The sequence below is a fragment of the Eretmochelys imbricata genome, chromosome 5, assembly GCF_965152235.1.
Source record: "Eretmochelys imbricata isolate rEreImb1 chromosome 5, rEreImb1.hap1, whole genome shotgun sequence".
In the NCBI taxonomy this organism is placed as follows: domain Eukaryota; kingdom Metazoa; phylum Chordata; order Testudines; family Cheloniidae; genus Eretmochelys; species Eretmochelys imbricata.
In genome coordinates, this window is record NC_135576.1 from 113,476,303 (window position 1) to 113,502,001 (window position 25,699).

The following is a 25,699-nucleotide window of genomic DNA, read 5'->3' on the forward strand; positions in this document are numbered from 1 at the left end:
CAGCCCCGGAATCAGGCCTATCCAAGGAGCCGCATATTAACTTCTGGAGAGCCGCATGTGGCTCCAGAGCCACCCCTGGGCCACCCCTGCCCCAGAGGGTCATTCCTTACTGCTATTCAAAAAGGGTGGCTGGCAGGATGAAATCAAATCATTCATTAATACATTTAATACATAGTACATTATTATACCTCTAATACCACTATAAAATCCTACTCCTACATGTAGAGGTTGGCTCATGTTGCTGATCACAATAATATTTCCATGCACTGCACAGAAGCCTCCCTTTTCAGAAAAGTCCTACAGAATCTAAACCAAGAGGGTTCCATGGAAACTACTTTAAAAATCTATAACACTAAATTGACATTGACCTCCTGGCTATAACATTTCTGAACCAGCTGATATAGTCTAATAGTTACATCCTGGCTAGAGAATTCTAGAGTTTGGGTTAAAATTCTATAGGATGACTATTGTTCTCTATGAAACCACAGGGCTTTTGCTAAAGGCTTTCTGCACAGGTGCTGAACAGGTGCTGAGTGCCAGTGCTCTGATTGTCCTTCTTTCAGCAGTGCTTGCATGAATAAAACCAATAAGAATAACTGAATTGGGGCCAGACACACCAATGAATTCCAGGCCATGCAAGGTGAAAGCGAGAGGCATTTTACACTGTTTCAGGCCTCAGGCCCATCTGGGCCTTTTAGGAAAAAATCATTTCTTTTCACTTGTAAGGGTTTAGAGCCGAGAAAAACACCATTCTCTGTTGTTTCAAAGGACAACTGTTGCTCTGTAGCTGGAAAGGCGTATCCTTCTTTGTCTAAATGCTTCGGACTGCTGGTTCTCCACTTCATTCTCTGGATTGCAGTGGTGTTCCATCAATGCCTCAGTATTTGATTGAAATTACACTGGAATGTTAGGGTTAGAACTAGTTGAAATGTACATTGTGAACAATTTATTTGGAAAATTTAACTCTATTTCACTGTTCCTGAATTGTCCACAACAGGATCACTCTTTCCAGATTTCTCTGTTGTTTGTAACTGCTGGATGGATTACGTGAATAATTTTCTGTCTATGGATGGTTTATGACCTACTTGTAGCATGCCTCCATTCATAGCTAGATTCTGCCTAGCCCTTATGTACGTGCATACTGCGGGTGGGTGGCAAGGGAGCAAGGAGCATCTCCCTGCACTGCCCATGTAAGTACCAGACAGAATTTAAGTCCCTTCATTTGGAAGCTCAAGGATTGCTCCCTAATTTCCCCCACGGGGTCATGGCATCCCACCAGAGGCAGGAAAGGGCACAGAAATGTGGAGCTATGAATCCACCCACACAAACCTGCAACCACTAACCAATAGAGGGGCGTACACTGAACCTCTTCAGGGGATGTCCCAGTTCTCTCCCTTTGTCACCAGTGAGCACCAGGAGGCCTTGCTGTCTTTCTGAGGCAAAATATCTCCAGTACGCCCTCTTTGATGGTGGTGTGCCATATAGCCCCCAACACAGGCCTACACCTTTCATGGCACAATCGAGCCCTGTTTTAGTTTGTATTCATAATTTACTAGGTCACACAGTATTCTTTCTGTTCTCTGATTGCATACTCACCTTTACAAATTACTTGTGCTTCCACCTTAAGCAAACTGCATGTATTGAAGAACTAAATTTCACTCCTTGATCAAACAAATCGTGCTACCAGCCTGTAACTTGCTTTTTGCAAATACATAAGAATGAAATTGCTGTTGCAAAAATGTTGTGAAAAGAAGGGGGGGAGGGAAAGAGCAGGTCTGGATATGACCAAATCCAAATGAAGTTCAGAATTAGCAAAAATGTTCACCGGTGCTTTCCCATTAATCACACAGCTCCATTTGCAATCCATCTGGTAACTTATGCCTTGATCTGCTTGCAGAACCTGTGTAGAGTCCCACTGAGTTTTTGCTGTCCTGTTGATATTCCTTCACTGAGGCTGTGTCTACACTACGCACCTTTTGGTGACGCAGCTGTGCCACTACAGATGCTAAAAGCTGCACAGTGTAGCTGCTCTTTATTGGTCGGAGAGAGGTCTCCTGCCGACTAAATATTCCACCCTCAACGAGACACAGTAGCTTTGTCAGCAGGAGAGCTCTCCCACCGACAAAGCGATGTTCCCACCGGCGCTTTTTTTCGGTTAAACTTTTGTCGTTCAAGGGGATGTTTTTTCCACACTCCTGAATGACAAAAGTTTTACCGACGAAAGTCTGAGAGTCTACATGGGTGCAGAGGTCTATGCTACCAGATCTCATGGTGGGTATGAGATCCAAAGCAGTGCTGGAGACAGTTGCCTGGCATGGGGAGTAGCAGCAAAACAGTTAATATCTGTGACTGTGAAATATTTTATTTCACATTTTAACCATGGCCTAGAGACTTACCTCTAAGAGTTCAGACAACTTAATGAGTATTTGCATGGCTAATCCCCTCCGCACCTGCCCATGCTTTGAAAACTGATCCCTTCATCACCATAGATTGTCAGAGGTATCAATCAGTGGCCAACTGGCAGTGAGTGGTTGCCAGTGAGAGTAGCCTGAGTCAATTGTTCAGTTGCCAGAGTACATTTACTGAGTGTGTGCTATTGCAGGCAAGCCTCAAGGGAGTGGGGAGCCATATAAATTTCACTAGTTTTATTACATTTTTAGTGTAAATACTGTGTGTGTGTGTGTGTGTGTGTGAGAGAGAGAGAGAAATTTTGTAAAAGCAGATCTGGTGACCTTTTGTCTACAGTAGGGTTATGCTGGAAGCAAGACTTGGAGCATGTCTGCACGGTGCCTTAGTCCGTATCACAAGGGTGGAAAATTCTAGTGCTAATATGTCACGTTTTCAAGCTTTTCCTCTCAATCCATGAGAGCTAGGAACTTACTTTTTAAAAAATGAAAACTAATATCTTGCATAATTCCACGACTCCAGAAGTTGGCACTTTAAGAAAACCAGTGAGCATTGCGAGTCTCGTGGTAAAACTGTGAGAGTTAGCAATGCTGAGGATGGGCCCCCAGGCAATAGACATTGTACAAACACACAGTCCCTGGTTCAGATAAGTATCCCCTTTCGGCATAGCACTTAAGCACAAGTTTAAGACCTGCTGATGTCAGTGGGACGACTTAAGCCGATGCCATTGTAAATGACAGTCCCTTACCTAAACAGCTTATCTTTGTTTTTTTAATCATAAATGCACTGCATATTGGCTGCTTTGCTCAGAAATGGGTGCACCAGTAGGTGATTCTTCCACATCCTCCGAATAGTTTGGACACTGTTCCTACCTTGCTCTTTTGGAACCTCACGTCTCCTCAGGGGGCTAATAGGGCATTCTGCAGGTCCCTCTATGGGTATGTAATTCTCTGAGAGTTGTCTAACTATAGCAGGGTGAAACTTTAAGAAATTTGATTGACAAAATGGAGGATGGCAAGAAAATGACTATGTATTTAATCATCCAAAATAGAATTAAATTAGGATACACTAAATTGCTCATATGACAAAGGGACAGAGTCTCAGCTGATATGAGACCATTTGACCGTTTAAGTCAAAGCTTCAAAGTGATGCTGTGACTTAAATGAAGCTACAATGGTTTTTCCTCAGTTGAAGATTTGCCCTAAAGATTTAGGGCCTGACCCAAAGGCCAGTGAAGTCAATGTAAGGACTCCCAATAATGGGCTTTGGATACGGGCCTTAATTTGCACCGAAATACTTCATATGTTACAATATTTCTCTGAAGTTTTTCAATCTGTCTCTAATTAGCTGGGTGACCAAACATTTTATACTGATGTGCCCTTTGCCAGTTACATGTGGAATGAGGTTGAAAACCACCACTATCATGATTCCAATGAGCTTTGTAGCTCACTCTCATGGGGATACGTTGTTGGTACAATGCTCTATTTGGGCTATTCTCTAGCCAAGGACAGCTCAAATCACCATGGAAAAGCAGAGTGTGCATGTATAGATACACTGCATAACTGTGTGCATTGAATTTGCCTTCAGAATATTATGTTTGCATAGTAAATACCTATATATAGTAATCTGTACTTTTAATTAAGTACAAAATGCACTCAACTAACTTTGCGTTAAAGGCAATGCTGACCTGTGGCAATGCTGTAAATATCAGTCACCCAGAAGTCAGATTTCAAATGCACCCTTACAATTATAAAGCAAGCAGTGAAACATTCATTTGGGCTGGCATGAATCTTAATTTTTAAAAACTTTATCTCAGAGACATACATTTACAGTTTGTTTGAATGCTGTGGTCTATATTTGGAGATAAAGCCTTTGACTACAAAGGAACCAGTTTATGAACACAAGTGTTGGATTGCGGCGTTACTATATACTGGTTTGGTGTCTTTGCTGCTGTTCTCTGCTTTACTTCTGTGTAGCAGCAGAACTTTTAAGTATCAATATTTACATTGGTAGAAACTAGGAATTGGGATAAAGAAAGAGACTTGATGGGAGAGGACCGAACAGTTGTGCTTGAGACAGTGTGACAGCTATTCCCGAGGGAGCCTTTTGTCCATTGAAAATAATTACTCTGTAATGTTGTTACCATTGGTGGCGTCTCTTCTTGGGCTGATTTGCCAGCTATGTGTCACTTTAAAAGTGCATGCATAAGCCTATACGTGACTTATTCAGAAATGGTTTGTGTTCCTGATTCAAGGCTTCTTTAAACTTCTTTGGTAAAAACCATCTCAAATGGAACAACATACTGTTTTTCCACTGGCAAATGAGTGTTAAGTAGCCCAAGGCTAGACTGTATGGTTTGTGTGCAGTCCTGCGTGCCTCCACAGCTCAGACACAGACGCACAGCTGTCCTACCCCAGAAGCAGCACGCTGCAGAAACTCTGCTGCAAGACACAAAAATCTCTCCCAAGGCTGATTGCTGGGCACACGGGGCTGTCTCTTAGGATGGAACAGGCTTTCTTCAGGTCTTCTCCACCTTTCCACGCACCCTGTCAAGTGATTTCTTCCAACTTCACACCTAGAGCTGTTTGGGAAAGCAGAATTTCTGTCTCCCCGGAATGGGACAAAAAAGTCAAAATAGCTGCTATTTTAGCAGAACATTCTGAAAAGTTTCAGTTAGGAGATGTCAAAATGAAACTTCTCAACATTTGGCATGAAAATGAAATATTCTGTTTCGAACTTTCCTGTTGAAAAAAATTCCATCGTAATGGATGTTTTCCCATTTAAAAAAAAATCTTTATTTCAATGAAATACCATATTTTGTCAGGAAAATTGTAGTTTGAAAAGTTTCAACCCACCTGTCTCAACCTGCCAATGTACGAATGTGGAACACAGCATGTAACAAAGCCTATATAATAAAGGCTACAATAAGTATTCACCACCGAGTATAGTCTATCCATTGGCCTGGTAAGCTAAATGTTTGGGTTTTGGAATCCCTAGGGTCCTAATGTATATTTTGTGTTCTGTCACAGTACAGATAAGAAAGAGAAAAATGGTTATTGTTGAACAGATTACTAAACTGGAAAATAAGGACCTCCTGGATGGAATCCCTATATAAGAATTTGGTTTATCTTCTGAAAAGTTGGAGCTGAGAACACTGCATGTGTAAGTCCTTCCTTGAGCTAACCATAAAACAGTTATAGAGCAGGCAACCTCTAAGAAAGATTCACAACAGCAGATTCAGACAAGTTAGTGTCTTTAATGATAGCTCTCAGAAGACTAGCAGTAGCTCAGAATAAAGAGCTGATGGTATTCGCATACGGGCTATTTCTATTACAATTGTGTTGATGCTTTCAATGTCACAGTCCGGAAGGATTGCAAAGGACATTCAGGAAAGGACTCCATCCAGACATAATGAAGGTGCTGTTGTGTGGATGCCAAATTACTCTAGTCTAGTGACACAAGTAAGGCTAGAGCGGGGAACATGTAGTTAAGTGCTCCACTTCCATACATATGACTTCACGTAAGCCCATACTCTCTCAGACACTTGAACTCTTCATCCATTTCCTGCCCCTTTTCTGTTTTTGAGAACAAGTGGTAGGTGAATAAGAGACTTCCACTTTTGTGGCAGACTATGTCTGATACTTACCCTTACTTGTGCCTCTTCTTTGCCTCAGCTCATATTTTCATATTGACATGGAACAACTTTGTGTATTATGCAAGGACTTGAGGGATCAACTCAGTTGTGTCCTGCTCCACAGTGGCAGAACACCATTTTAACGAACAGCCTCTGGCCACACAGAAGGTTCAAGAGGATGAAAGAACAAGGTAAGAGCCACTCAGATACCGTGCTGAGGGAAGCCGGATAGGAATCTAGGCAGAAGAGAAGTTATTATTTACTGTAGTGAGTCACTTTGCCCATTATACAAGCTTCTTTTTTCTCTAATTGTTAAATATAATAGCTATTAGATCAGGCATCTTTCTCTGTTTGGTTTGCTTGTGTATGTGTGGTGAAGATAACACGCTGTTCATGGGCTATGTGAATGAAAGAAGAAAGCTGGTCTCATTAATAATCAGGAGGAACTGGTGGGGGAGTTGTGCTCTAAGTGGAAAATGTGGATTTTTATCAAGACAGTGACTGAAAATGGTCAAACAGTGTTTTCAAACACACTTGTTTCTGGATGTAAGCAGTGTCAGCATGAGCTCCACCCTGACATCTGGTGGTGAGGTGTGGCAAGTTGTGAAAAGAACTTCAGGGGCCGATCTCATTTGCATAGGCACACCCACCCTGCCTAGAATGAGGCCATAGCTGCCCAAATGGTCACTTTGGCTGCTGTGGGATCCCCAGTGTCTCTGTTATTGGGGCAGGAAGAATAAATTGTTATTACCCTGATTATGGGAACTGTGCTTGGAACTGTACTTGGCCTTTTGTTATGATGGAGGGACTCCCCATCAACTAAATAGTACTCGTTAGGCAAGGGTCATGGGTTCCAAAACTCTGTGAATTGAGAGAGGCTGGGGACAACTATTAACACTTGGTGGCATGGGCCCCTTGGTGAGGGCCTTACATGCTAATTGCACTTCCTCTTCTCTCCACTGTGGAATATCAGAGCTAATTTTGATTTCATTAGAAGTCTAGTTACAGGCTGCTGAGCTCACTTTGGGCTAACAGTGCACTAGCACTGAGGCTCCCCTACTACAAGCTGAATTCACCAAAGAGCTGAACTGACTAAGAGCTGAAATCTCTGAGTGTTGTGTTAAGTGGTGGGGGAGCCTGAAGATATATTGTGGAGCAGTTTGCGGGATGGCTGGAGTGCCTTGTGGACAGGCTGGTGGAGCAGTTCGTAGGACGGCGGGAGCTGCTGGTGGGATGCGCAGCAGTTCGTGGGATGGCGGGAGCTGCATGTGGACTGCAGAGTGGAGCTGAACGAAGCAGTTTGTGGGGCGGCTGGCGGAGCGGAGCGAAGCGAAGGCCTATGGAGCTGTGGGGCGGTCAGCTTCAGATCATGTAAGGTGCCTCTTACTTCCACCCCCATCTCCACCCAGGTTGGGAGGTAAAGCTCTGTAGATAAACTTTTGAACTCTGGGGCTGCCCTGACCAGGAACAGAGACTTTTGGGTAATTGGACTTTTGGGACTTTGGGTGATTTGGAGTTGCTGGACTCAAGAACAAAAGGGAAAGGGCATGCCCCAATTTGCTTGGGGTGGGTTTTTTGCTCATGGGTTGTATTATGAATCCTGTTGGTGGTGTTTCCCCAACATAATGCCACATTGTTTCTCTCTGTTATTAAAAGGTTTTTTGCTACACTCAGACTATGTGCTTGCGAGAGGGGAAGTATTGCCTCTTGGAGGTGCCCAGCGGGGGTGGTATATATTTGTCCCAGGTCACTGGGTGGGGGCTCGAGCCGGTTTGTATTGTGTTATTGGAATGGATCCCCTAGATATTGAACCCGGCCCTTGTTGCTGCCAACTCTGACGGGCAGAAGGGTTACATGTATCTTCAGCTAAGTAGAGGTGGTGGTGGCATGTATTAATCTGTGTTTAGTAGCAGTGTATAAACTCCTATTACAGCATCTTCCAACGGTTCACAAGAATTATGGTTTCTGAATGACTGAAAGAAATACCTGAATGGCCCAGCCTGCCAGTTGATAGTATGTAATCCATTGCCATGAGATAGAGAATTAGATGGTCCAGAAACAAATCTTCAGTATTTCAAGAATGTATCAGACTTTCAGAGTATTCCTCCGCAGGAAAAACACTGGAAATCAGAACAACTGCTTGTTTGCGGCTGTAAAGTAGTTACATATTTCTAAACAACACTGTCAGCCCTCTGCATGCTTGAGGTCTTAACTAGCTGAGAGGCTGAAGATTATTCTCAAAGATTACACAAAGACCTTACAAAATAAACTTAATATAGATCTGAAGTGACAGTTTCTACTGGAAACTAGAGGGCCTGACAGCTTTAAGAATAATCTTTTCTTACACAGAGAGGGAAGAGGAAGCACTGAGGTACAGATGGGCACACGGAAGATACAAACTGTTGGGATCAGCCGTGCCTAAGGCTACTAATTGTTATAATAATTTAAAAGGCACACATCAAGAGTCCAATCCAAATAGTTACCCAAGAACACTTATGAATGGTATGCGCTCTGTATGGCTTCTTCTAGGGGGAAACAAATCAAATGATCAGCTAAAGACACAGAATAATATACTGTTTATGGCCATAGAGATGGTTTATGTTTAAGCCTGAGTTATTTGAGGGAGAAGAGCGCTTTAAAAATATTGCTTATTTTATATAAAATTGAGCAAGTGAGGTTAGAGCTTTATAGGCCAAAACCAACTTCTTAAACTCTACCCCAAAATGAATAGATAACCGCAGAGTTCATGGATGCCTTCTTGTTATTGACATAAATAATGAATAAAAATAAGAATTGGTGTTGGAACAACTTTGTTCACTTAGTATTAGTGATGGGCAAAACTCTTTTTGCTAAAGAATTGACCCAAACCTTCATTGAGAATGAACTCACTATTTTTTTTTTTTTTAGCTTTCAGAAGAATATATTTTTTCAAGGACCTATCCTGTAACCCCCTACTTGCCTGAACTGCCCCATTGTTTGTTATGATACCTCTCAGGTAAGAAAGGGTTGCAGAAGCTGCCCTTCGTTTTTTCATTTTTGTGAACAGTCACTTCTGCTTCTGGCTGAAATAATCAGCGGAGAGGCTTTTTTTCTGTAGAGGCTCCTCAGGGTAGGGGATTCCTGTTCCTAGTCAGATGCATTAAAGATCTTTACTCACATCTATAAACTGGCACTAAGAACAGTGCAGCTTTGTGCCAGTTTTGCCTACCGCCTTCAGAGTTCATCTACACTGCTATTTTACAAATATTTCCTACCCAGACAAAACCAGGAAGTACTGGACAACTGATGGTGACATTATTCAGATGAGATTTTTTCAGTCCAGTATCTAGACCAAACAGCTTCAGATTACCGATTCAGTTTTTGGGCGCTTATCCTAACGGAAATGAATTTCTGAGTCTTTAAAGATTCGTCCATCGGTGCTCTACAGTGTTGTGTCAGTATATCAATGACCTATGATAGGAAATTGGCAATTGTGTGATTAAAAGTTGCCATAAAGATTATTAAATGTCCCTCTTGTTGGTGTATTTTTACCTCTCCTGTAATTTAAGCTGAGATGAGTGACTTGATTCAGCTACAAAACAAATATTAATCTCTCTGAATTGTAGCATCCATCTGGACAAACGGGAAACTTTGTTTCTTTGATGGATTCAGCTTTGCTCTACATAACTCATGTGCAGCATGTGAGAAACAATTGGATGAGCTTCCTTATTATATCATGCTTGGAGCATCTGCAGAGAGTTGGTGCTGGAGGCTTGTATGAGAGAAACCACAGATGTGCATCTTTGGTTCTGCTCCTAGCACAGATGCCAAAGCAGATGGAAGGGCAGGGATCAGCAGCAGAATGGCTCCAATACTCAGACTCTGGTGGAGCACAGAATAGCACGTGGGACATCAGTGAAATGGTTACAGTGATAGGCTCTGTGCTCACGACAGCAGCAAAAGTGACATGACGATCTATATTAAGACCAGGACAGGTAACATGATGGATGGTTTTGCTTCCTCCTTAAATTACTTTGCATCTTCCCAATTCTTTTTTTTTTTCGTGGGCACCTGTGTAGTAGGGAATTGTTTGCAAATTGTTTTGCATCTGCTGTATTTCAAGAGCTTCTGTAGTCACTTCAATCAGTGGGGAAAAAATCAGGAATGAGGCAGGAGGCAATAAGGTGTCAGGAGCACTCTGCAAAACTAATTTTGCTCTCTGCATTTTATGGGCTAGATGCTCAGTGAGTGTAAATTGGGGAAGTCCATTAGTGATGATGTGGTCCTATATTTTTAAAAGGTGTTAGGAAATTTTGCCTAATGACATCCTGGCATAGTATATCTTTATAATCTGGGTATTCATATACCCTCCCTTAGTAATCTGAGCAACTAACTTCCAATCAAAATTTCATCACGCGCAACTAACGGAAAATGCACCAAGGATAACATCATTATAAAGCCATTTAGGGCTTTATAGGTCAAAACCAACAGCTTAAACTGCACATGGTATCCCAGAGGCAGCCAGTGCATGTCATGGAGTGCTGATCTAATATGTTTCTAGAGGGATACTCCACTTCATCATCATCATTGGGAATTCCTTGAGGTCGAAGATGATTGTCTTTCATGGATTGCTTATTTCAAATTATCTATGGGTCATCTGATGGCTGAGAAGGCCTATTCTGGAGCCACACTGCAGATGTGTATTACCGAGCACGGTGGGTGAACCTGGGGTATTAGTTTGGGCATAGTACGCTCTTTCTGTCATTTCCATTTTCCCATTACATGTAGTTGCATCTGATTCTCAAAGTGTTGAGTTACCTGCCTCCAGCAGTTCCTCAACTGTTGTTGGTCCCATGAATTGACAGTAATGTTGCATTTCCTCATATTAGCTTTGAGGACATCCCTGTAACGTTTTTTCTGCCTTCCTCTGGTGTGTTTGCCTTGGCTTGTTTTGGTAGTCTGGAATAAGGCATCCAGACAACATGGCCTGCCCAGCGAAGTTGATGATAAATAATCATTGACTTGATGCTCGTAATGTTGGCTTGCAAGAGGACGCTGATGTTAGCGCATCTGTCATCCCATTTGATTCAGAGAATCTTACGCATACAGTATTGATCATACTTCTGCAGTGCCTTAAGATGTCTCCTGTATGTTGTCCATGTTTCAGCCCCATCTAGTAGGGTAGGGATCATAACAACTTTCTGGTTTGGTTTTGATTCTGATGTCGCAAGCTTGCACATCCAGTGCTGGATTTCTTCATGAATATCGGCTCTCTGTGAGAGGTAGCTTCCAAGATATGGGAATTGCACAACATTCTCTAGAGGGAGATCATGGCTCTGCATTGCTGGTGCTGGGAATTGTCTACTAGGAGCTTGCTGATGGAGGACCTTTGTCTTCTGGATGTTAAGTGTCAGTCCCATTTTCTGATATGCTATAGCAAAGACAGTGATTGCCTGAATATCTGTTTCTGAAGGAGAACACACTACAGCATCATCATCATACTGAAGCTTGATGACTGAAGTTGGCGATGTTTTGATTTTGGTTCGGAAGTGCCCAAGGTTGAACAACTTTCCATCCATTTGGTAGATTAGCTGCACTCCTACCAGGATCTTACCAGTGATCAAATTGAGTATCGCAGCAAGGAAGATGGGGAAGAATGCCGGGGTAATGACACAGCCCTTTTTGACACCAGTCTTAACCATAAAAGGAGCCATAGTAGATACATTACTGATGATCACCATGTGCATATCATCATGAAGGAGATGAAGAATGGTGAAAATTTCAATGGACCTCCATACTTCAGAAGGATATTCCACAACAGTTCACTGTTAATGTCAGGTCAATGAATGCCAGGTAGAGTGGTCTGTGTTATTCTCTACATTTTTCCTGAAGCTGGTGAGCAGTGAAGATCATGTCAATAGTGCCTCTAGATGGTCTAAACCAGGGAGCTGCAGCTGGGGTGCAGGGTCTGGGGCTTGCCCCGCTCCACATGGCTCCCAGAAGCAGTGGCATGTCCCCCCTCCGGCTCCTACGTGTAGTGTCAGCTTATCTGGATTGAGCCTCAGAGAGCTAGCGCTCTTCCCTGCTCCAAAGTCTTGATCATACAACCAATACTGTCACTACTTAACTGCCCCACATTGGATACTTATTATGTGTAAGTGTGCCCATTTCTTTCTATGTGATGTTTATCACAGAAATTTACATAGTAAAAAATAGCACCTGACAATAAACAACTGCTATTAAAACATTAACTCTCCAGTGGGAAGAAATAGTAATCGTGCTTATAAACTGTTCACCAATGACCACTGATGAAGCATTGGGCTATTTACTGAGAAACAACGTGTTAACTGCTGGTCTAATTTTCAGCAGTACTCAGCACTTGTAGCTTCTGTTGACTTCAGTGGGTGCTGAACTCTTTTGAAAATTGGGCCCAAAAAGTTATCTTAAACTGAACTAATAACTATGCCCTTGTAGCAGGATGTCTCTCTCACACGCACCTCTCCCCAGCCTTAAAATGCAGGGATGCTTCCTTGCTAAAAGTATTTAAATTGAAGATTATCTTGTTAATATTGCTTTTGTCTGAGTTTCTGGATAATCCCCTTTAAAAGAGCACAGTGCCTAAGGATGTTTGCATGATAAGGTACTTTATTAAGGAGATTGTGCTGTATCTAGTAAATGCCCTCCGGTGGCAACGTGGGAGTGGTGTGTGTGTGTGTGTGGTGGGGGGATTTACTTTTTGTTTCAGGCACAAATGAATAATTATTCTGAAAAATTGTAGTTTAAGTGTGTTGATAACATGTGCTAAAATTAGAAGTAAACAGAAATATTTGGGTCAACAAAATGTGAGAGAGTATAGCTCTTAGCCTGACTAAGCACTTCATTTTGCAGAGATAATAAATGCCACTGGAGGCTGGGAATATGGTTATGGATAGAAGGACTGTGTGAGGATGAGACAACAATTCCCAGCACGGGAGCTGGCCCCAGAAAAATAGCTAGCCTCACACTGAGCCAGAAAAGAATGACATTGAGCATGTTTTTGGATCGGGCTTGTTAACAGCCCTGTGGCCGTATCTCTCTAACTAATCAGGACTTCTGGCATCTGTGAAGACCATTGCAGTTCCCTCTTTCTTCCACTTTTGATCCAACAATCTATGTCCTGGTTCAGCAATCACCAGCAGCTTGTTTTATATTAATAGAAAAATTGCATAATGTTGAAGATTTTACACCTTCCTCTAAAGCATCGGGCATTACCCGCTATCCGAGTCTCTTATGGGACTAGAGAGACTGTTGACTTGATCTTGTATGGTAGTTCCAAATTCCTGACCAGCGTAGGCATTCAGTGCTGCAGTTTCATGCTGGGTATGCATGTCAGAGCCCACACGGTCTGCTCACAAGGATTGGCAGTGAATGAATCCCCCCTTGTTCACTTGCATGTTTACCTCCATAGGGTACCCCTATTCCTCAGTTGCTCATCTCCCCACGGACTGTAGGACTCCGTATTTGCCTCTTCTGCCAGCAGTGGGTACCAGATGGTCATTCCCTTGATCCTGTCTTTTGGGGTTGGGCAGTAAGCGGGACCACTGCACCACAAATCAGAGCTTTGGTTTGGGGCATGACAGGAAACCGCCTGTCCTCATCCCTCCACTCCAATACAACAGAACAAAGAGGGGAAACTCTTGTTCTCCTGTTTCAATAATACAGATATGGGGCACTTTGTGTGGGCTGCTAAGCTTTAGAATGGCCACTAGGAGAACTGCGGTGGTGCTTTTAATGGGGACAACTGCTGTAGCAGGAGCGGGCATGTTTCCTTACCACTGCCCTCCTGTGGCTGCTTTGCATCCCTCTTCCAACCTAAAAATCGGCTGTACTAGTGCTTTTGCTCCACTTTTCCACCACGGCCAGATCCGAGCCCCTCCATTTATGCCAACCCAAAGGATTGTCTTTCTCTAGGATTCTGTGATTCCACATCCATTATTGCATGTGCTATACTGGGGGCTTGGAAATAGCACCTACATAATAGCTATTCTTGCTATAGTAGGGGACAATCCAGCAAATAACATCACTACCAAATTCATGGTCATGAAAAACGCATCACAGACCATGAAATCTGGTCTCCCACTGTGAAATCCGGTCTTCTGCGTGCTTTTACCCTACATCACCTTAAAAACTGCACAAAATGAGGGCTTGAGAACAATATCAAAGGGGCCTGAATATCAATTGTCAGGTGCTTCTCTCAAACTCTTCCCCACTGTGTCAGTTCCTCACTCAAGAATACATATGGCATAGCCTGAAGCCCTATGGAATCTCCATCGGTGAGTACAGAGGTTTTACAGCTTCTCTTGAAATGAACCAATGCTGAGTGTTTCTGTTCTGTCCGTTTAGCCTGGTGTCACACTATTGACAGTGGGTAACGTGACTCATGGAGAGAATCAATAGTATCATTAATTGAATCAGATGATTATAAGATGTGTTCACGTGATTTACAAGGCCCCAAATCATAGCACATAGAAACATGACGTTAAAAGAGACTATTCAGAAAATGTTGAATATTACTGAATTACTAAAATATCAGGGCCAGATTTTCAGAAGTGTTCACCACCCACTTTGTCACCTAAATGAGTGCTGAGGGCTTCTGAGAATCTAGCCCTTTGTGCTTTAGTAGAGCTGCCTCAGTCATTATTCATGCCATTGGAAAGCTTTGTTAGAGGGGAAAACTAAGCTTGAGGTCACTCTCTGACTTCTGGTTCAGGAGCTGACGTGTTTGGTCATCAGTTGTAGCAGAGACTCACACGGAACTTCACAGCCTATTTGATTTTTCTTTTTAGCTCCTTAGCCTTGATCACCCTGCAGAGAAAAGGGTTGTCTGCTCCCTTTCTGGCTAGCTCCTGTCAAGATTAGGCTCCATTGTGCCAGGCACTGTAAATGACAGTGACTGGCCTAAGAGTAGCGTATATACAGTAGACAAAAGGGGAAGGGAAAGAAATGAAGTGACTTGATCAAAGTCACAAAGCAGGTCAGTATTTAGTGGAAGAACCAGGAGTAGAACCCAAGTCGCCTAACCTCAGTCCAATGCCCTATCCACTGGACAATGCTACCTCTTGACCTGTATGCCTCTAACCAGAGTTTTTCTGTTATAGGCCCTGACATGTTGTCACACCAATCTACCCACCTGGAGACCCAACTGAGGCCATATTCTGCAGTCGCTGTTTAACTCATGATAATTTTGATGTTTTATTCATATCCATTTGCAGAGAATTCTCCAGCAGTAAAAATTAACAATTGTGCCATGTCACAGGGCAACCAAAAGACTCCATTATCCTTTCTTTCTTTCCTGCTGAACAGAAAGGGGAAAGAGTGGGCGCCTTTTGTGAAGACAAGGGGTGACAAGCATTAGGTTGTGTTATCATGAGAAAACACAACCACATTGTACAAAGGACAGCACAAAGGAGCAGCACTTCTCTTAAATTAATGGTTCAGTAAGAAGATGCTGTGCAGAGTAAGGCCTCACATAAAAGCCTGGAAGATAATGTATGTCAGCTCTGTAACAGGACGTAGAGCCCTTACAGGGCCTGATTCTGTATTCCTTCGGCATACAAAACTCACAAAATAGCTTTATCACATGTCAGCATGTGGTTTCACTTTAAATCTCATGAACTCTCACATTGTATCTGAAAGGTAGTGTATGTCACAGCAATAGTATGAGTAGTGAAGGATAATGATGATACAGACATTGGGCCAAATTCTGTAGTACTTCCCTAGGCAAAATGTCTACTGAAGTGAATGGGAGTGCTGACTGAGAAAGAACTATAGAATTTGTCCTCCTGTGTTCTGCCTGGTACTTTAAAGTGGCTGTGAATGAATAATTTTCTAAACAACTAGAGTATTAAAAATTAGTTAATGGATGTTACCACAAATGTGTGGTCATTCTTAAAACTAATTTGCATTCATATAATGCCATTCGTCTGACAATCTCAACCCACTTTAAAAAACATTAACTAATCCTCAAAACTTGAGTAAAATATACAATGGCTGGGAACCCACGAGTTCCAGTGTACGGTTCTAACTCTTAAGCCACATTTCTGCCTGAAAAATTTTAATTTACCTGCAAGAAGCAAATAATGTACATTAGCAACTTTTGGTTGGGCTCTGAACGGCTTCTCAGGCAATGGGTTGGCAATGTACCCATTAGTCTTTGGAGAAGCTGTTTAGATGATATCAGGTCAAAGTGGTATTTTAAAAAAAATCAGAGAATGGAAAAATAGACTTTTCTTAGTCCTATAATTAAACATACCCTTTTACCACCCACGCTTTGTGTTTGTTCAAAAGTGGGTTTGATGGAAGCACACATTGTCACAGCTTCATGCAAAAATGCAGCTGCATTTGAAAATTTAGGTTCTGATTTTGAAAAGTGGTCAGCATTTGAAAAGCGCTCAGCGCTCTGCCCCACTGAAGTCAATCGGAATTTCAAAGTCATGGCCTTTATCTGGGTGCAGATTCCTAAAAGTCTCAGGATCAGTGGAACTTTCTATCATGAGGATAATGTTCATCTTTGCAGGAGACAGAGCTTTCTTATGGGCTGGTCTGTGACTGAAGAATTAACTACCGCAGGAAATAAGGAAACCTCACCACCTGACGCTCCAAGTGCAAGGCATGTTTTTTGACCTGCCTTCTCTAAGGGCTTGTCTAGACAATGAGTTAATGTGCGGCAAGGCAAACAGGGTGAAGCTACAGTGCACCAGCTTGGCGTGCAGTGACATCCTGCCTAGAGACTGCTACAGCCCAGTGAAAGCCCCACAGTGTGGATTGACATGCTATGCTTTCAAACAGCAGTACATCAAGCCATACTCTGGGATTTTCAGTGCTCTGTAGCAGTGTCCACTATGCGGCAAGCAGGTGGATCACACCTGGCTTGCTGTGCAGTAATTTGCTGTATAGACAAGCCCTAAATCAGCCCAGCATTGCAAGGCCTTAGTGAACAATGCCTAAATATCTTTCACAATCTGGACCTCAGTGCCTTTCAGAATGAGACCAAGATCACATGAGTTTCTGGTTAACAAATAGCATACTATACCTTCAGTGCTTGGAAATTACTTTTATCTTGATATCAGAAATAAAACAAACCCATTTTTTTCTTGGGTACATTTTGCAGTACACCATTTCGGGGTCCCTGGAATGTAAATACCTGGCTTCATGCCCGCAGGCTAAATTGTCTTCCACCCCTCACTACCCCCCAACAAATTATCAAATCCCAAGATGTTAGAATGTTAAGTATGCCTGCCACATGGGCTTCAGGTTAATTACAGATTAATTAAATGAATTAAGGTAATTATGGAAAGCCAGTCCTTTGACCCATGAATCAGATCCCGAATCCCCTCAAGAATGTCATTCCTCACGCTAGCACTCACTGCATTCTTTTTGGGGTTTGTCTCTGTGCAACCACACCAAGCTGTACAATGACCTCATTATTTTAAATGCAAATCTTTTCATTCCTCTTGTCCCACACTTGGTTTATATGCTCATTGGGACAGGGACCGTCTCTCTATTATATGTTGGTATAGTGACGAGCACAAGTGGCCCTTGCCTCTGGCGGCTACCATAGGTCTCCCACTAAATGAAATAATCAGGATCTCACACATTATGATCTATATGGCTTTATTGCTTTGGCTAATAGTAGCTTCCACTTTAAGCCTTTTGCCTGATAGTTTACCAGTTCTAATCCATTTTACAACAGTATGGCAGGAGACTGTATGGTATGTTCTGCTATCCTGTATTCTGTTTACTGAATGCATGATGGAGAAAATAATCAAAGATGGAGAGTTCAAGGGCCCTGTCTGGACAACCCAGGAAATCACATGCACTCATAAATCTTTTTTTCCCCACAGGTTTATATTTGATAGTGCTTCCCCCTTGTGCTCAGTTGTATGATAGTCTCCGTATTTATCAATTACTCTTTAAATGAAAACACCCACAGGACCCAATAAACTTTTGATTTTTATTTTGTCCTGATTTTCATTTTGAAAAGCAAGGGACTATAGGACAGGGTTGAATGATCTCGAATATTATCTGTAACACCTGCTGTCATTCAATGAAACTCCATGAGCTCCAGGGATATCTCGCACGTAGTTCAGGAATAGTTCATGTTACCTGCCAATATTTATTAAAGCTTAAGGAAAGCCATTAAAAGCAATGAAAGGGCTCAATCATGCAAGTGTGCAGCACTGACTCTGGGGTGCTGAGTAGCTTTTTAACTCCTGCTGGAATCCAGAGGTGTTCAGCCCTTCACAGCACTGATCTTTACTGTACTGGTATGAAACTCGTAACTCTAGAAAATGGGGCACTTCTATTTGTGCTTATAAATCATACAGGTGGGCGAAAATACTTTACATTAGCATTGATACCGTTGGTTGCTGGATGACTGAAATAATTTTACAGAATTATTTGTTCACCCTTTCCAAGCAGGAAGCCAGCTGTTGTGGTCAACAGATTCATATGCACTAAGAAAGTCACTAGTGATTTTCTAATAATGCTGTGTTTGGCTGCTGACCATATCGCAATGGTGAGCTGCAGACTTCTCAGGGCTAGACCAGTAGTTTGAATGTTGGGAGGCGGAATAACATTGGGACTGTTGGCTGGCAAGTGACCAGGATTCAGCCCTAGAAAGGACTTTGAATGCAGTCTGCTGTTTGGATTATCAGGTTCCCCGGTATGAACCAGGTACTCCCAGGGTGTGCAACAACAGTGCTGATCCATTGTCCGCAGGCAATCCCAGGTCTACCACGATCCACAGAACTCTTTGACCACCCAAGAGCACACTTGCCATAGAGGCCCCCGTTGGGGGCCCACTTGCCTTGCACAGATTTCTCTACAATATCAGTGCAATGTGAAGAATGGTCTGCAGCTTGACATTAAAAAAAAAACAGCTGTATAACTGAACCGACCATTCGGGTACCCAGCTTTGCTTTGCCACTCTGCTCATGGTCCCTTTTGAACCAATTTTGAATGGGCCAGGGTCCATGTGCCAGCAGCCTCCACACACCCGGGGCCAGTGACAGGATCCCATCTGTGGCTGTGGCCAAAGACAGACAATGTCACACATCCGTGTTGCCTGCTCTCTGACCAGATTTCATGGTGGTCTGCACTTCACTGCTGAGGCTACTGCCAATTGGCTTGGCAAACTTTGCAGCCAATAGGAAGACCAGTGCTGCAGGAATTTGCTGGGAGGTGCCATTTCAAAAGGTAAGAGAAACTTGTTATAGGCTTAACTATTCAAGGTAGTGTAGGTGACTTCATTCCGTCCATCCAACATGCATCTTAATAGCTTTCTAGTCATTTGGTTTGCTTCAGGTGCATGTTTTTGTGCAGCTAATGAACTTGTAGGTATCAGGAAAAATTAGCTTGAAGGCTGCTTAGGCCCTGATTCAGGGAAGCTCTTAAGCTCCTGCGTAAATCCCGTCATCTTCAATGGGACTTAAGCACATGCTTAAAATGTAGCACATGCCTATGCACTTTCCTAAGGGGGTGGCTTTCTGAGTTTGTGTCAAAGTTTATCAAAATTGAAGGGTGAAATCCTGGCTGCACTATAGTCCATGGCAGTACTCCCATTGACTTCAGTGGGGCCAGAATTTCATCCAAGGAGCTTGGCAACAAGTGATATATAAAACTTATAGGTAAAAGAAAAGAGATTTTTGTTCTCTGTTTGTACAGTGCCAAGTACAATGGGGTCCTGGTCTCTGACTGGGGCTGCTGGGTGCTACTGTAATACAAATAATTAATAATAATTTTAAACAGCTCTGTACAGCCTTGTATTTTGCTCATTACTCTATTTTTTTAATCTGTCAAGACCAAAGCACCATCTTCATTTCTAAACTAAATATAGTAGTTCTGATTTTCTGTTTAGAATGACTCTCCAGACTACAGTCCATTAGTTTCCATTCATAGAAGGCCTGTGAAAGGAAAAGCAAGGACTCAACACGTCTGAGCTGGCTAGCCAGCGGGAAATGCAGGTCTTTCATATTGGTTGATATTACAGATTACAATTCTATTTTAGGATTAATATTTACTGTTCTTTGATTGTGGGGCCCAGTTGATGCAGTATGCAGTCTTGTCCACTTAAAAAAAAAGTATTGAACAAATTAATGTACTGTGTACTAATCGCCATAGATTTGTAGGAAAAGCAATATTAAATTAAACAGCTAACCAATCTCAATTAATGTGATGAAAGAATACATTTATATGCACCAAGCAATACAAGTGAAATTTCTAACTATAAAGTGCCTTTTTTTTCCTGAACCCATTAGGATTTCTTTTAATTTTAAAGTGAATTTAGCTAATCTAGAGGTCATGAAAAATATTGGATTAACAAAACGAGGGCCCTTAGAGATTAGTGGAGAGAATAGGTACAAAATGGAAAGCAGTAACACAAGCTTCTGTACTAGCTCCTGTCCAATCTGGATCTGAATGGAACTTCCTGAGATGGTGCTATGTATGTGACGATGGTAAAGAATCACAGAAAGAGTTACTTTTTTTCTGTGAAAGAAGAAAGTATCTTTATTAAAATCCCATACAAAAAAAAAGTTAAAATGGAGTTAAAATTGTAAGTATACATCAGTAACTTAAGTTTAAAAACATTACAGGGATGGTGTAATTTTTAAAAAACCAAGCATTACAAAATCAGTAAATGTTAGAGTTAAGGTTATACTTAAAAGAAATCCAAATATGATAAGGTAAAAAATGCACAATTAAAGCACCCAAACAACCTTAACTCTGCCCTGTATTGATGCCATGCAATATAGTTATGATTAAAGCACTTTCATGGTCCTAAAGAAGATTAAATTGAGTTTAAAAGATACATTAGCCTCTCTCTCTCTCTCTCTCTCTCTCTCTCTCTCTCTCTCTCTCTCTCTCTCCTCCTGGTGTTGCTAAAGGGCAAAATTCTTTGCATGTGTCCAGTTTCTCTCAAACCACTGAGCCATTACAACCAATGTGATTGTTGCATGCAAATTAGCTTCAGAGGAAAGTTGGTGACTGGTTGAATTACCTCTGCTGTCCCAATGATTGTGATTCCTAATTTAAGATTTACCTGAACAGTTGACTAATTTGTAGCCTATATAATCCTAACAATAAGACATAACAGTTGTTAATAATTTAGAACCTAATTGATTCAAATATAGCCAATGCATAATATTACAATTAATTTTAACCATATGGAAAATTTGAAGTGCCTGTGTTATTTCGTTGTTAAGATCAATTGGGACAAAGAAAAGACTAACAGAAAGCCTGGATGACATGAGGATTTTATTAAAGGCTCAGATTGCAGGGCTTGGGCATGTGTGGGGATTTCAGAGGATTGCCTCTTGAAAACTCCAGAGCATTAAGAGTCCATCCAGGCATTTCATTATGGGAGATGCCCTGACCAACGCAATAAATGAACGCTTAAGTCTACCACTGGCCTAGACCTTTGTAATTTGAAGGGCAGTGTTTTTAGATGGCTGCTCTTCGTACGTATTTCTAGCAGAATTTTGCTCCCCAATGTCCGGAAAGCATATGAATAATAGTCATTACCTGCACAACCCCTATTTTGAAGGTCCTGTTGCAAAAGACGTGTGTGCGTGTGCACGCCTGTGAACTGAATCTAATTCACAAACGCAAAAAATGAATATCCTGCTCTTCAGAAACTATGACTAGCTTTCGAGCATTTACAAAGCTTTTTTGTTGTTAATACATAACTAGTGAAAACTAGCAAAGCTCACGTTATTTTTTTTCTCTCTCTCTCTCAACTGCTCAAGAATTCTCCCCCCCCCCCCCATTTTGGCCAAATAATCAAGGTTCTGAATCTATTGGAAGGGCCCAGAATTTTAATGAAATCTGAAACGTATAAATAAAAGTTCAGGCCCTATTTCAAACTACTGGAACAATAATTGCCTTTTGAGGGCTGAGCTGTGCAGCTTTAACTTTTTATAATGGAATATTAAAAAAAAAATCAGATAGACTTAAGCTATTTGAGAAAGCTTTACAATGATGTAGAAAAATCTAATTTTCAAACTTACTTTACTGTTATTTTTAGCCAGGAAAGGAAAGGAAATTAAATTGAACTTATGCAATGACACTATTTTTCACCGGAACAAAAAGTCTCTACTGACGTCTGTGGAGGGTGGGGGGAAGGAAGTTGCAATCTCTTATGATTAAAACTTTTAAATCAGATCAAGCAAAAAAAAAAAAACAAAAAACCCAACAACATCTGATGCATCCTCATCTTGGTGTAGCATTGATGGAGGAGTGCATGTAAAAAATGGTCCTCCAGGTTTCTACTTGGAATTATTTCTAGTGGGTGTATGTTTTAATATTCACCTTTATCCGACAAATAGAAACTATTGCTTTCAAGGAGACAAAATAATTTGGTTTCTTCAAAAGAAAGTTGTACTCATGAAAAATGTAGAAAACTTCAGTTTACAAAAATGCATTACTAGAAAATGGTGGCAAAATCTATTATGTAGACATACATTTGTTGTTTCTTTTAACCATTTTGTTGATATCAAATTGATACACTTTAACATTCCAATTGATTCAAAGGAACTTTATTTAAATAGCAGCAGAAGAAGCAACCTGAAGGCCCAGCAGGAAAAGAGTTGTTGTTTATTAATAATTTGTTATTTTGGTGGTGTTTTAGAGACAGTCCACTATGTCAGTATGGGCAGCTGCAAACCATGACACATACTGCTGAGAACTGCAAAATGACTCAGCTTCCTGGAGGTCTTCATGCCTTGTACATCGTTGATAAGAACGCTCTGGCTTGGCTTGACTGGATTGCATATGCCAAATAAATAAAATGCTTTGTTCTAGTAACAACAGAGGTTCTCACCTACATCAAGGCCCGCTTGTGCTAGGTGCTGTACAAAACATAGTAAAAGACTGTGTTTCTAAATCTCCTGATGCTTAACTTTCTTTTTAATATGGTTCACTTAAAGCTTCTCTTTGGACAAAGAGATAGCAGCAAGAGTATACTTATTTTGTTGATCTTAAAAGTACTAAATTTCCATTTGAATAAATGTCTATGGGCCAAGTACTTCCATCAGTTACAGCACTGGCTTTAGTGGGTTTCTATTATCATTATTTATATTACCATAATGCCTAGGAACCCTAGGCATGGCATAGAACCACATTGTACCAGGCGCTATCTAAAGACAGGACAAAAACATGGTCCCTGCCTCAAAAAACTTGCAATTTAAGTACAAGACAAGAAACAACAGATGAACAAAGATCTAAAGACAGGGGAATCCAAGGAAACAATGAGACAATATTGGTCAGCATGACAGCAGTGGTCTCAGCACACCAGCAGCCTACCCATTGTCAAGTTTTTTGTAAGCATTGTAGAAAAGGAGAGTTTGAAGGAGGATAACGAAATAGCTTTGGAGATGTTTACAGGGAACTCCTCCCAAGCATAAGGGGCAGTGTGGGAGCATGAAGGTGCCATTTGAAAATGTAACAAATGTAAGAGGCAGGCATCACTGGCCAGTCAGAGGTGAGAGGTGACAGTGAATTAAAGATGATAGGTGTGGTGGGGAGAGACAGTGAAGGTCCTTGAAAGAGAAACCTAGCTATATTTGATGTGATAGAGAAGAAGAATCCAATGGAGTCATAGGCACCAACTCTGTGGGTGCTCCACGGCTGGAACACCCAGGGGAAAAAATGGTGGGTGCTTAGCACCCATTGGCAGCCCACCTACCAGAACCTCCCCCTCCCCCCAGTGCCTTCTGCCCACCAGGGGGCCCCACCAATCAGTGTCTTCCCCTCCCTCCCAGTGCCTACTGCCTGCCACGGATCAGCTGTTTTGCAGCGTCAGGATGAGTTGGGGGTAAGGGGAGGGGAAGCACACTCAGGGGAGGGGGCGGAACTGGATGGGGAAGAGTCAGGGTGGGGTTGGGAAGAGGCGGGCAAGGGGCAGGGGCAGAATGGGGATGGGAAGAAGCAGGGTGGGGGTGGGGCCTTGGGGGAAGGGGTGGAGTGGGGGCGGGGCCTGGGCAGACCTGGGAAGGAGCAACCCCAGCAGATTAGAAACTCAGCACCTATGAGTGGAGTGATTCAAAGAGAGAGTTGATGTGGTCAAAGCAATGGGCTAGGGAAATGATCTTTGTAATAAGAAAAGGAGTACTTGTGGCACCTTAGAGACTAACCAATTTATTTGAGCATGAGCTTTCGTGAGCTACAGCTCACTTCATCGGATCCGATGAAGTGAGCTGTAGCTCACGAAAGCTCATGCTCAAATAAATTGGTTAGTCTCTAAGGTGCCACAAGTACTCCTTTTCTTTTTGCGAATACAGACTAACACGGCCGTTACTCTGAAACCGATCTTTGTAATAGCATTCTGAATGGATATGAATGGGGCAATATTGCATTTGTCAAGGCCAGAGAAAAGGACATGACAGTAATTGAGATGTGAGATGATGAGAATTATTCTAGCTATGTAGATGGACAGGAAAGACTGTATATTTAGAGCTGTTAATGCAGAAAGAATCTGCAAGATTTAGATATAGCTTAGATGTCAGGACCCAGTGGGAGGGCTGTGTCAAAGATGACACCTAGGTTACGGACCTGCTGATAAGCAGGTGGTGGTGTTGTCCACAGTGACTGAGAAAGTAGGTTGGGGCATGGGTATAAGATTAAAAGCTCTTTTTTAGCCATGTTGAGACTGAGCTAGCACCTAGACATCCAGTAAAAGATGTCAGAGAGACAGACTGGTTTTTTCCTTTGAAGAAGGAGCTGATTTGGAGAAGAGAGGTGGATCTGTGAGTTATTAGCACAGAGATGGAGTTGAATTTGTGTTTGTGGATGAGATGACTCAGAGGTGAGGTGCAGAACAGAAGGAAGCCAAGGACAGAGACCTGTGGAACTGCCATAGAAACTTGAAGGGCAAATGAGGTGGATCGTTCAAAGGACTCACTGAAGAAGTGATTAGAAGGATAGGAGGAGAACAAGGAGATGACAGAGTCGCGAAAGCCAAGGGAGGACAAGAATTCAAGAAGAGGAGCACGGATGACAGTGTCCAAGATGTCTGACAAGTCAAGGGGGATGAAGATGGAATCCTTGTTCCAAAGTTTGGCTAGGCAGAGATCATCAGAGGCTTGGGTGAGAGTGGTGGCAGTGGAGTTCAAGGGGCAGATGCTAACTGGAGAGGGGCTAGGATGGCACTGGAGGAGAGGAACGCCAGACAATGATTGTAGACAGCGTGTTCAATTAGCTTACGGAGAAGGGAGATGGGACAATAGCTGGAGAGGCAAGTGGGGTCAAGGGTGGGTTTATTTAAGAAGCGAGAGACTAAATCATGCTTGTATTGTGAGGGGAAAAGCCAGAGGAAAGTGAGAGTGTTTGGTAGGGATGTATCATGGCATCAGAACTGGACCCAGTACCAAGATTTTTAAAAGTGATCTGTGATTGTCTTGCACAGCTTGAGATGTAAGGAGGAGAGAAGCTTGATTTTTAAAGGTGGGTGCGCAATACTCTTTCTCAAAATCAGATTTGTGTGTGTGTGTGTGTGTGTGTGTGTGGGGCGGGCGGGGGGTGTCTCAGGTTGGATGTCAACATTCTGAGGAATCCCAAATCAGTAGCCAATTCTGAAAATTTTGGCCAGTGCATCTGACTTGATTTCTCTGTAATAGATGTTGGAATTTGAAATGAATTCTCAGG